The following is a 13,347-nucleotide window of genomic DNA, read 5'->3' as shown; positions in this document are numbered from 1 at the left end:
TTCCTGTCTGTGGTTATACTTGTCATACAGGGTTTTAGTGGTTGATATTTGTAAGTCTTTTAAAGAAAAGCCTAACTAACAGAAACAGAAAGCAAGCTCTTAAATTTTTAAAAAATAGGTGTGAATAGCCTTTCTGTTTGTTTTGATGTTGGCAGGGCTTAGAGATGTGAGTACTGACTGTCTGCATTGACCAATTCATATACTTTTACCTGACATTTACTAAGAACTCACTCATTACTTTCACTGTGTAGATACATGCCAGGTTACATTTTGCCTTAGTTGAAATTCCATGCATTGTTTTATATCTGGAGAAAATAAATTATTTCTTCCTTGTGACTGCCTATCATTATTAATGATTGTAATGTACACTGGACCTATTGGAAACTCGTTCATTGCAGTTCTTAAACAATGTGATGAAACCTTCCTAGGTGGTCAGTTGGATAGTTTTCAGAGTATGCTAATGGTAGAAAGGGTCCATGAGTCTAACTCCTCTGTTTTTTAAGAGGGTTATTTATATGCTATAGAATAGTTTGAAAATCCTGGCAAGAAGTATATAGAAAGAATATGCACTTAAGAAAAGAAAACTTTTTTTCCCCTTTGTCAAGCACTAAACTCCTGCAGGTAATTGTCCAGATATTTTTACAATTGTAGACAATATATTTTCTAGCTAAAACTATTTGATCCAAGGAAGGAGCTAAGCATTCCATTTTCCTTTTATTATTCCAGAGCATCGATTGAAAACTGAGGATAAGTGAGCAAGTTGCCCCATAAAATTACATACATGGTATTTGTGACTGAAGGGTGTGAAAAGTGATACTTTTGTACACTTGGCTACAGCTTAGTTCAGCATCAGGGGCTATGCTTTCACATGGCCCATTTTGAATGGTTCAGTTTCCTTAGTGTAGTATTTGGTACTAGTCCTACTCATGGTACTTTCTCAGAGCATTAAATAATTTACCACCATAGAGTAAATGGTTTCTAACCTAGCTCAGTGGAACATTTTACTGCTGGATTAGATTGAGGTTTCAGGCAGAACTGAAGAAAGCTGCTGGCTTACAGGATGACCTTTGAATCTCATCTGGGTTAGCAGTTGATATTTTGATTTGGTTACTGTGGTCATATTGTGACAGCTGCTAGCTCATTATAATTCGGTTCCACTGCTCCGTTTGCCTAGCAGGAATATTTAGGTTTGTATTACTTCAGAGTGTTTATGGCTACCCTGAGTTTAGCCCAGCATAAAGGTGAAGTGTGGTGAGTGTTTTCAAATCCCAGTGGCAGAAGCGGATGCCACAGTCTTCTTGTAAAACAGCAAATGTGAGTACATGCTAATACAGGGAGTTTTACTCTTCACTGTAAAACAGAGAATAAGCAATGAATCAGCTTTTACTAGGAAAACTGTTTTTGGAAGCCTTAATGTACAAAGGAAAAGCATGACTACAAAGAAACATAAATTTTCAAAGCATGAATGAGATGTCACCTAACTTCGTGGTCAGATATTTTGTTCTGTGCAGAAGTGTGAGTATTAGAAAATAGCAAAACCTGTAAAATAATGGCAATCATTTGATGTTTGAAAGTTCCAAAGGTCAAATAATCTTTAGTAAGTTCATAAGAATGGAACTGTGAATATAGATGTCAGCTCTAGAAATGTTAGTTTGCTTTTCAAATGCAGCAACATCAGGTAGTGATACGAGCAGGCCTCTTTACTACTTCATTAGTTAGGGACATCTTGGTTTTTTTTTTTTTTTTTTAATGACACTTTTCAGCTTGAGGTTATCTCGGTATCAGCTCTTAGGTATTAGACTTATAATGTGGCACAAGTAATTTCTGAGAGAAGAAATTATTAATTGTGGTCTTATTTGATTTTACTTTGGGAATTTTGATTTTTTAAATGTTAAATTTAAAATGTCCTCCTGAAATATTAACAAGTATGACTCGTTTGAGCCTCATCCTTGGTGTTATTAGCAATCCTGATTGTTGAGCTAAGGCTGGTAGTCAGGAGTCAGGAGAACTGAGGTTTTTTCTTCTACTTCTTCTATTCTTCTCCTTCTTTTTCTTTCTTTCTTTTTTTCTTTTTTTGAGATAGTCTCTCTCTGTTGCCCAGGCTGGAGTTCAGTAGGATGATCTCTGAAGCCTCAACTTTCTGGGCTCAGGTGAGCCTTCCACCTTAGCCTCCTGAGCAGCTGGGACTACAGCTGTGCACCACCACATCTGGCTATTTTTTGTATTTTTAGTAGGGATGGGGTTTTACCATGTTGGCTAGGCTGGTCTTGAACTCCTGACCTGACGTGATCTGCCTGCTTCAGTCTCCCAAAGTGCTGGGATTACAGGCATGAGCCACCATGCCCAGTCAAGAATTGAGTTTTCTATTCTGTTTTGCTACAGCTCCCTGTGGGTCCTCTGGTCAGGTCGTTTTCACATCTTTAGATTGAGGGAGGAACAGCTCTTTAGGTGATCGCTGAGGTAGTTTTATCATCTAATGGTCCATTGATCTTTCGGATGCGCCATTTTATCCTTGTACTATATTTTCTCTTTGGAGATGTTTTATTGTTCTTTCTAATCCATTCGTCTCTATTTTATGAATCCCTTCAAGTGACTTTGCCAGTGATGTGTTTTCCAAATGTAATTCTTTAAAGCCTAACTAAAATAGATATTCCTTTTATAGCTCAGCTGATTCCAGATCTATAGCTAAGGAATTGGATTAGTTAGGGATAAATAAAATAATAACTCATTAAGTTGAGTCATCGGGAGAAAAGTGCTGTGCATAGATCAGTATTTGGCATAGAGGTTGTAGGACCTCAATAAATGACTGTCGAGTGAATCAGGGAATTAGATAGATAGGGTTTAAACGATGAATGAAAAGCCCATACATTAAAGTTAGGCCTATACCTTACTGTACCAGGAAGAAGACCCTAAACCAGAGCCAGTCATATAGAAATCCATGTTTTATTCTATAGGACTATATCCTTGACTGGACAAAATATTCTGCCAAAATAGGAAACGGACCATATTACAATGTGGCCTATTTCAGTTTTCTGTACACCACAGATTATTTTATGTATAAGCAGAAATAAGTAAAATCAATAATATTTTAGGTAGAGCACAGTGGCTCATGCCTGTAATCCCAGCACTTTGGGAGGCCAAGATGGAAGGATTGCTTGAACCCAAGTGTTTGAAACCAGCCTGGGCAATATAGCAAGATCCTGTCTCTACAGATAATAAAAAAATTAGCCGGGCATGGTTTTATGCACTAGTGGTCCCAGCCATTGAGGAGGCTGAGGTGGAAGGACTGCTGGAGCCTGGGAGGTTGAGATCACCAGAGTGAGCTGAGATTGTGCCACTATACTCCAGCCTGGGTGACAGAGGGAGGCCTCATTGCTAATAATAATAATTATTATTATAATTATAATAAATAATTTGAAAAGCCATTGAAAAAAGTTGTGTTTCTGGTATTCAGCTAAGATAACTGATTTCCTGTTGTCCAGTTGGAGAACATTTCCATCCTTTTCTCATTGGTCTTGTTTCCTTTCTAGCCTACTCTGTGATATAGCACGGTTAATGCTGTGATCCTCAAACACTTTTAGAGTCAAACTTGGTTTACTAAACCAAGTCTTATAACATTTAGAAGAATTTCCAACCAGAAAAATGTTACTTGAAAACTATGGCCAACAGAGATGTATAGACCTTCTAAATACCCGGGGAAGATTTCTCACTTAGAAAGTTATTGACCCAAACGGAAGATAAATCATTTAAGCTTCACATAAAAGTAAAAAGCAATTTGTATCAGGTAGGAATGCTTTTGCTTCGAAGTAATGGAAAATGTGACTAATGGTGGCTTAAGAATAATTTTTCTCATTCTAGAAGTCTGGTGGTAGGGCCCTGCTGGAAGTGGTTTGCAGCTCAGTGATGTCAGGGCTGATGGCTCTGTGATTCTTTTGTCCTTTCCCTCATTGTCTCAAGATGGGGGTCACAGCTTCTGGTGTCTTCAGGTTTGATGCAGACAGAAGGGGAAGGGTGAGTTGAGCAGTGTCTCCCAACCACACTGCTTCCCCATAACACAGGCCATCTCCAGTTGCAGAGGTTGGAGCAGGGCTGGGAATGCAACCTGGGAAATAGACAGGAGAGAAGGGAGTCAGGGATTCATACTGGGACTACTAACTTGCAGTGTTCAATTCACACTTTAATTTTTTTAAGAGAAAAATACATAATTTTCTACTTAATAATTTTGAAAATTAAGAACAAGGCACTAACTTTCACGTAATAAAAAACATATAAAAAGATGTCTCAACTGTAATTTCCAGTCAGCAAATTAGAGAGGAAGATGGAGTAGGAAAAAAGATACTGTAGAGAGGAAGGTGGAGAAAGTCCAGGCATGACGTCTTGCATGGGAAGGAGTGTGAGGCCTGCTATTTGCATCTCACCTTCAAGGCCTGTGCCTTCATTGTCCTAAGCCCTTGAGCAAGGCAGCAAACAGCCAGAGCCAGCTCTCCTTACCTCTGATTGCCCCAGAACCTTCTCTTTTAGGTCTCCGGCTTGACTTCCTGCCAGCCTGTCCAGGGCACCCTTGTTACGCAATAGGCCTGTAGCTCCAGTCACCACCCTTTTCTCCAGTCCCCTGGGTGGTCTTTGGCAGAGCCCAAGGCCAGGTTTTACTCCGAATGCCTCCTACGGCACCTATCCAGAGCAGACCTGGTACCCTGGAGCATGTCCCTGGGACATGCTGCTACAAGCGGCAGACAGAGATCTTTTTCCTGGACCATTGCCCAAACAGTTTCCAGGGAACTTACCTCCAGCAACCTGCCATGTCACCGTGAAACACTCAGACAAGGATACCTACTGCCTGGGGGAGAAAACCCTCTCCTTTCTTTTACTATGTACACAATTGCAGTTGTTGATTTTTAATGTGAGGATTAGGTGCAGCCAAAAGACATTTAGTTTTAGACAACATGCCACGACTGGATGAAATTGTGAGAGTTGGATCCATCTTTTGTCCAGAGGTTTCCCAACTCTATTGAACAGTCTCATGCCATGAATCAGACACATTGAAACAGAGGCAGGGGAAGGACCATCTATCATTAAAGGTAACCAGGATGTGAAATAAACAGTGCTGCTTTTATTTAGTAGAAAAGTTTTCTCTAGGTTTTTTATTTTATTTATTTTCATGTTTTTATTTACTTACTTTCTTTTTAGACACAGAGTCTCACTCTGTCACCCAGGCTGGAGTACAGTGACATGATTATAGCTCACTGCATCTTCAAACACCTAGGCTCAAGTGATCCTCCTGCTTTAGCCTCCCAAAGTTCTGGGATTACAGGTGTGAGCCACTGAGCCCGGCCAATTCTCTTAAGTCTTTCCTTGGGAAAATGCTTTATTTGAATTTTGCGTAAGCCCTCTACTTAAAATGTGTCTGTGACAGTATTAACCAGTACCCTACTTCTTGACTGGATCTTGGGCGGCGGGGGGTGCAATTAAATACTTTGCATTTCTCAAACCTCTCACTACTCCATGGCTCCAGGAAAAGAACATCAGTATAGTTATAGTGAACCTCACATCCTTGAAAGTTATGCGTCCTTCTTAAGTGCTGTATTCATCCTCAATAAAAATAAGACTGCTTTCTTTGTTCACATTATACATTCTTAGAACCAGAGAAGCGAAGGAGCTGTGTTGAGCACTGCACGTCTTACAGGTTTTCATGGGACAGTGGATTCTAGGTCTTCAGGGGTCACTTCAGCATAATTCTTGGCTTTTCACTTCCTAGTGATGGGTGATGGGACATTGGGCAAATTTCTTCTGAGCCCTCATTTTCTGGTTTCCCAGGTGAGGACAGGGATGCCAGCCTGGCCCACCCCTCCCAGGCTCACTGTGAAAGGTGAGGTGACGTGATACACTTTGTAACCATTGTGCTCTGCTGTGTGACTGTTAGGGCATTGCGAGGCTACACACTGGTCATCTGTCATTTTTGTCTGGGTAATGAATGGAAAAATCTATAGACTTTGGGGTTTTGGGTGGTAGCAGTTTTAAAATACCTATACCTTCTAAGGAGATTGGAACAGAAGGCAGGAGCAGGTGGAGGTAGTATAGAATGTTCAGTTCTGTAAACATCAAGACCAAAATGAAAAGGCGTCTTTTTTAGCCAGTCCACAAAACAGTAATTCCATAAAATAAGTACTTCTTTGGGGACAGCTGTGTTGGATTCAGATGCTCCCTTTTGTGAAATATTTGCCTTCAGCCATGTTTCTCTCCATTTTTAATGTTCTCAAGTTTCATCTTTAAACACAAGGCGAAGAACGCCCTGGTGTGGTGTTCGAGTGGTGAGTCTAGGGAGAACCCATGGACAAATGCAGATATCTTTGCTTGTGTTGTCGGTCATCTGAATAATGAAGTCACTACAAGGTATGATGGTTTTCATCAAGGAGATAGTTTTACAAATACCTTCCATGTGCTCAGGAATGTTTTGGAGACAGTCCTATTCCACTTCATTTCTTTCTTCTTCACAGATGCTTGGTATAGACTGTTGCCTCTGTATATGGGATTATTCTCTCATTCCCCTTACTTCACAGATTTAGAATGTTGCCTCTGTATTGGATTATTCTCCAATTCCCCTTACTCTTAAGAGTTTTTGAATCCAAAGGAAGCACATTTTGTTTTGAGTAAAAGGAGGTATTCAGTGGATCTCATTTTCTTTTCTTTTGCAGAATATCAGGCCTAGGAACCAACAATTGCAAAATATATGGAGCATAGATTGAGATTAAATTAAATTTATTTCTAAGTGGTTAATAGACACAGCTCAAACATTTTTCGTCTTCTTGATGATTGCTTATTAATCACTTCTTAATTCCTTGACACATTAATAGGAAAAATTATAAGGAAGCATCATTTGAAAGTGGTATAAAATACAGCTGGTTATATTGTTTATGTTTAAGATAAAACATTTAAAGCTTTCATGTAGATTGAAAATGCCACAAGAGAACTAACATGGGGGAAGTGGTGGATGGTGGACCTAGCAGGGCACTGTTGTCAGCTGGGCATTGCTGTGAGCACCAGATCACCACTCTCCAGTTCTGTGACCTTGGGCAAGTTTCTTTAGCACTGTGATGAAATGTCTCATCTAAGTAAGTTGCCCTGTGTTTAAATAAAATAACATAAAGCCACCTGGCCCTAAAATTCAGTTAATGCAAATTATTACTACACCTACTATTATGTTATCTACTCTGTTTTTCTGTTCATCGGGTCCGATCAGCTTGGCAAAAGTGATATGCAAACTTGAGCATCATGTAATGAATTCTGGCAGAATGTGGAAGTGATTAATTAAATGCCACCCCCTCGTGGGCCATACTAAAGCTGAATGAAAATAGAAAATGTGTAATATCTGATAACATTTGGTGGAGAAGGGGAGACAGAAAAGTGAAGGATAAGAGAAAAGGAGACACATATAAAGCTAATTTTAGAGCGATAGATCGCAAAGTAAGATTTTCTAGCCTTGTATTATTAGCATTGGCTTGGCTTTCTGAGTCTCGAAATTACTAGGTTACTAATTGGTCATGACTTTTCCTCACCTTGGCTGGTCAGACCAAGCTGTACTCTTAACAGCTCAGTAGCCAAATCTGAATGCCTCGGATATAAGCATAAACTCTTTATGTGTAACTGATTGCACTTAATTGGGCAATGCCAAATCATGGAAGAAAATGTATTAGTAACCCTGTCTCCTTCAGAACTTTCAGAGTAATTGGAAATGAGCCTAATATCCGTGTTTTTGAAAGCTTTAACAATTGGTCTACTGACAGGATTAAATTCATACTTTATATGGTGTGTGTGTTTTTTTCATGCATAAATTTTTTTCCTTATTTATTGATGGTCTTACTAATATTATTTGGAAATTGAGATGCAGTGAGCACAGATCTTTTAAATATCTTGGCAGACCGCCTCAGTAGCTGTGGGTGATCCCTGTTAGCTAGAGAAAAACCAGGAAAAAAAAAAAAAAACCCAACCTGGTAAACAATAGTTTACAAAATGATCTTTGTGTGATTTTGAACAAGCTGGTTTTCATTTTAATCTCAGTTTCCTTATTTCTGTTACTGACCTAACTCATGGAGATGTGGCCAGGGGAGGGGGGGCGAGCTCTCTGAATTTTTTTGTTTCTCCTGAAATAAAACAATTCTAAATATACATACTTTCGTGTGATTACATTTTCTGTTTTTCACAAATCCCTAGGTATAGTTTGAACACCAATTGAAAATAAAAGCAAGAAAAAAAAAAAAAAAACCCAACCTGGTAAACAATAGTTTACAAAATGATCTTTGTGTGATTTTGAACAAGCTGGTTTTCATTTTAATCTCAGTTTCCTTATTTCTGTTACTGACCTAACTCATGGAGATGTGGCCAGGGGAGGGGGGGCGAGCTCTCTGAATTTTTTTGTTTCTCCTGAAATAAAACAATTCTAAATATACATACTTTCGTGTGATTACATTTTCTGTTTTCACAAATCCCTAGGTATAGTTTGAACACCAATTGAAAATAAAAGCAAGCCACCTTCTCCCCATCTTTTCAAGGCATTTTAATAGTTAATGAGATTTTGCCCCTTACTCTCATGAGTTTCATTTGGTTCTGAAATAAAAATTTACGGCTGTTCTCTCAGCTGAGCTGATACTAGTTTAAGAGTGGAATTGAGTTCACACCTGCTCTGGCATAAAAAGCCTCTATGTGACTTCTTTAAAATATTCACAGAGCAGAATAAGAGAGAGTACTCACTATCTCTACAATTGTAATAACTACACGGTAATGTTGCTTGCAAGCACTTTAGGGAAGCTGCTCTATAAATTGACTCTAATCTGCTGATATTGTCCACAGATAGATGCCTCCCATAAGTCACCTGTGTTCCTCAAGGTGGAATGCGGTTGTGGAAATGCAGTTGGTTTGTGTAGGCAGTGGGTCTACATTAACACTGTAAAGTGTACATATGGGAAAATCTTTGCATTTGCTAGGCCATTTAGCCGTTCAAGACATGGTCTGTTAGGCAGCGTACAATGGGTTTTCTGAGTGTTCTGGTTAAGGAGCAGGATGTGTAAAGTAGTATACATTTAGGCGGATAATTAATAATTAGTGTAGGCTTGTAAGGCTATAATAGAATATATAAATTTCAGCACCTGTTGAAGTTTTATCAGAGCAGATCACCTTTCCTTACTGCGAGGGAATATTCCTGCCTGTAGAAAAATAAAGTGCTCCCATTACACGGGAAAACCTTTATGATGAAAGGAGGACTGGTTTTATAACAGATATTATTTTCCATGGTCACTGTGATTAGGTGACATTTTAGCAGTCACATTTAAAGAGTATTCCTAGACAATAGTATTTTGTAGGGGTTTGCCTGTAGGTGGCAAAACACTGCATAGAAACAATATTTTAGTGCATTCTAATAGTCAGATACAGTTTACTTGTCAAAAAATCCACCTACCCCCCACTTTCCCCCCCGCCACAAAACAATAGGGTTGTTCATTTGATAAGTTCATCACAAGTAAATACTCAGAGCGAAAGCCTTTTCTAGTGGCTACGTTGGAAGGGGTAGAGAAGATGAAACATAGATCCCAAGTTCAGTTTTTGGCTTTGGTTGTATCATAAGCGGTTTTTACACTTCATATCTTAGCTGTCTTCATTTTCAGACATAGAGGAAGTGCTCCTTTACAGCAGTGAGGGAAAGGGCAAATTTGTGAAAGCAAAGCAGACTATCTTACTGCTTTAAAAGTTTCATTGGCTGCTTGATAAATAAAATTAACATGTTATCGATATGTCTGCAATCATATGGTCCTCAGTATATGTATTTTTTTAAGCCATCTATATAAATTCCATTTATTCTAGAAGCTGCCCAAAGTGACAAACCTCAGCACTCAAATGAGTCTTTGGTTCGTACAGTCATTCACCCAGCAAGTACTTTTGGAAAGCTAGTATCTGCAAGCCCTATGTTAGGTACTAGATAGTGGCAGGCCGCTTTTCTTGCTTTCAACTTGGCCCACATCCTAATAAAAGAATCAGGTAGTTATCAGATAATTACAATTCAGGGAGTTGGGGAAATAATCCTTGTGTTCCCAGGGTGTTGTTGCATACATATCAGGGATACTTCACCATCAGCTTCCTCATAATAACGTCTATTTTTTTTTTTTTTTGAGACAGGGTCTCACCCCGTCCTTCAGGCTGGAGTACAGGGTTGCAATCATAGCTTACTGCTGCTTCAAACCTCTGGGCTTAAGATCTTCCCTCCTCGGCCTCCTGGTAGCAGGGACTACGGGCATGTGCTACCACACCTGGCTAATTTTTTCTATTTTTATTTTTTGTAGAGACAAGGTCTCACTCTGTTGCACAGGCTACTCTGGAACCTCTAGCCTCAAGCAGTCATCCTGCCTTGCCCTCCCAGAGATTACAAGTGTGAGCCACTGTGCCCAGCTTGGCTAAGATTTTTGAGTACTCACTGTGTACCAAGCACTTGCTAAGTACTTTACACATATTATCCTGCCTACTCCTTATAATAAACTTCTTTGTTAGGCATTGTCATTACCATTTTACAAAGGAGGCAATTGAGGATCAGAGAGATTAGGTTTCTTGCCCAGTGTTGCGTAGCTGGTAAGTGGCAGAACCCAGATTTGAAGCGAGATCTGCTGAACTCTAAAGCCTTTGTCCTTAGCCACCACTGCATTGCCTCCTTTGTAGAGAATTTAGAAAGAATTCCCAGAGGTGGAATAGCAGCTAAACATGTGTTCAGCTGCAACTAATAGAATGCCTGATAACAATAGTAGGCTAGTAAAACAAAGGGGTTTTTCCCTTTCATTTCAGGTGTCTGGAGGCAGGAGGCTGCCTATGTGAGTTTCAGCAAAATCAATGTTTCTGTCTTCCCATTCTGCCCTCCTCAGCATGCTGATTTTCATTCTTCAGCTTTTTCCACTCCTCTTGCATTTCTTTCTTGCAGGCTGGCTCTTGAGCCTCACACACAACATTAGAGTCCCCTAAAGGAGGCAGGGGAGGAAGAGATTAGGGTAGCATTTATCCTTACAGATATCCTGTTCCATCCAGGAAGGGGGAAAAACATTACCATAATCTGGTGGTCTTGAGCAGGATTCTGCTAACAACTTATTGGCTAAATCTCTAGCAGACATCTATCCATAGCTGCAAGGGAAGCTTGGAATGTGAACTCTTAGAGCCATGGTTGGGTCTCTGACTCAAGAGACAGGCAAGGGAGGAGGGAGTTAGGAATGGCTATTGTATGGATTAACATGAATTTTCTTAATAATATACGTGGTAATGCCTGAGCTTCATCTTAAAAGTGAGTTAGAACTATCCTGGTGGAAAGAAAATTACCAGTTGGTAGAGATACTTGAGCAGAGACTTGGGAGCTGGAAGACGTAACAGGAATAATGGAACTGAAGTCATTCTATGAGATGACTATGAGATGTAGTTCCACACAGGAAGGGATGACAGGTTGATATGGTTTGGCTGTGTCCGCACCCAAATCTCATCTTGAATTGTAGCTCTCATAATCCCCACATGTTGTGGGAGGGACCTGGTGGGTGGCAGTTGAATCACAGGGGGTGGGTTTTTCCCATGCTGTTCTTGTGATAGTGAATACATCTCAGGAGATGTGATGGTTTTATAAAGGCCAGTTCCCTTGCACATGCTATCTTGCCTCCCACCATGTAAGACATGCTTTTGCTGCTTCTTCACCTTCCACCATGATTGTGAGGCTTCCCCAGTCATGTGAAACTGTGAGTTCATTAAACCCCTTTTTCTTTATAAATTATAATTATTATAAGTTATAATTAAAATCTTTATAAATTATACCATCTCAGGTATTTCTTCATAGCAGTATAAAAATGCTCTAATACACAAGTGAAGCTGGAATAGAATCCTGGCCCCAGAAAAATGAAGGGTCTGTTGTGTTTAGAAGGGGAAGATGTCTAATTTTCAATGAAGCATGTGGTAAACTACTCCAGGATTGATTTTAAATAGTGAGATATCATGATATGATTTATGATTTAGGACACTCAAGCAGCTGTGAATAGTAGGCAACTTGAGGGCAAGGAGATTACTCAGGAGGTGATTAAGGCAATTCCAAGAGGAAATGATGAGATTGAGCTGAACTGGGAACAGTGAGGATGAAAAGGAGGATGGATTTGAGTGATATTAAAGTGATGGAAATGGTTGGACTTGGTAACTGATGGGTAAGGCAGGGGTCATCCTTGGCTTCTTGGTGTCTGGCTTGGGCCACCTGGTGGATGGCAGTGCCATTTGTTAAGATGTAGAATATTTGAGGAGAAGGAAGTCATGGGGGATTAAAGCGGTCATTTCAGTTTTGGAAATAATGAATTTTTGACATGTCTGTGGGTGGACAGATTTGTGATTCCGGGTTGGGATTGCAGATTTGGCATGCAGTATTAATATTTCATAATTGAAGTCATGGGAATAAATAAGTTCCCCAGAGAGAGACATGAGCCACCACCAACAAGGCAATTTATTGCATTGTGACAGCTCTAACTTTCAGAAAGTTCTCAATTCTGTAGCTGTCAGACTGAAATACTCATTTTTCCCTCTGAAGCTAACTAATATTGTGTATTGTCTCTCTTTCCACTGTTTTCAAGGATGATAATCTTGGCTTCCTTCAAAAGCGCAATTGGAAAACTTGCAACACATCATAGAACATGGTTTAACCACACCTTGTATTTCCAGTCACCATCCTCTGCTGTGTTCTAGTTTGTCTCTTTTTCCCTCCAAGTGGTGAATCCAAGTCTTACCCTAGTATTCCAGATCTGGTTTGATCAATAGTGGATCTGCTCTCGTTTTTAGTGTTAATGCAGTCTAAGATTCTGTTTATACATTCATATTTTAGCATTGACTGAAAATGGAGCTTGTGGTCCACTAAAATCAATAAGTGTTTTTAACATTAATTGCTTTCCAACCAAGGCTTCCATGTCTTTGTGTATAATGGGACTTAATACGTATCCTCATCTGATTTCTTCGTGTTGGCTTTGGTCTGCAAATGTGCAATAATTCTGTCCTTTCACTCTGTTGATATAGGAAGTGAGATGGTGTGATGCTTAGGAATGCAAACTCTTGGGTTTATATCCTGGCTCTGCCCGCCCTTTACGACCTGGGTGACATCTAAGTTGCTTTCTCTGAGTCACAATTTCCTCATCTCTGTGTTGAAGATATTATAAAATCCATCTGTTGGGATTGCTGGGTGAAATAAATGAGATAATGCATGTATAATGCATAGAGGAATCCCCAGAACATCATCAACACTGTGTAATTTTTCACCATTACTATTGTAGGGCATATGAGCAGTTAAGGGCGCTATTTTTATGATTGTGG

At 39.7% G+C, this 13,347-nt stretch overlaps 1 protein-coding gene and 1 long non-coding RNA gene across 10 annotated transcripts in view; one reads left to right on the top strand and one right to left on the bottom strand.

The window, feature by feature from the left end:
* LOC108514103 (uncharacterized) overlaps nucleotides 1-4,664 on the bottom strand; it is a 30,204-nt gene extending 25,540 nt beyond the window's left edge. Inside the window, exon 1 of the long non-coding RNA XR_001881104.1 lies at nucleotides 4,492-4,664. This is a non-coding gene — a long non-coding RNA (uncharacterized LOC108514103). The remainder of the gene's footprint in view (nucleotides 1-4,491) is intronic.
* The window catches only part of TCF4 (transcription factor 4), a 371,585-nt gene that overhangs the window by 134,210 nt on the left and 224,028 nt on the right, over nucleotides 1-13,347 (top strand). The window lies entirely within an intron of this gene.

This window comes from Rhinopithecus bieti, unplaced genomic scaffold (assembly GCF_001698545.2).
Source record: "Rhinopithecus bieti isolate Rb0 unplaced genomic scaffold, ASM169854v2 scaffold_33303, whole genome shotgun sequence".
Classification (NCBI taxonomy): Eukaryota; Metazoa; Chordata; class Mammalia; order Primates; family Cercopithecidae; genus Rhinopithecus; species Rhinopithecus bieti.
Note: the sequence above shows the minus strand (reverse complement) of the source record. Positions and strands in the feature narration are given on the sequence as shown.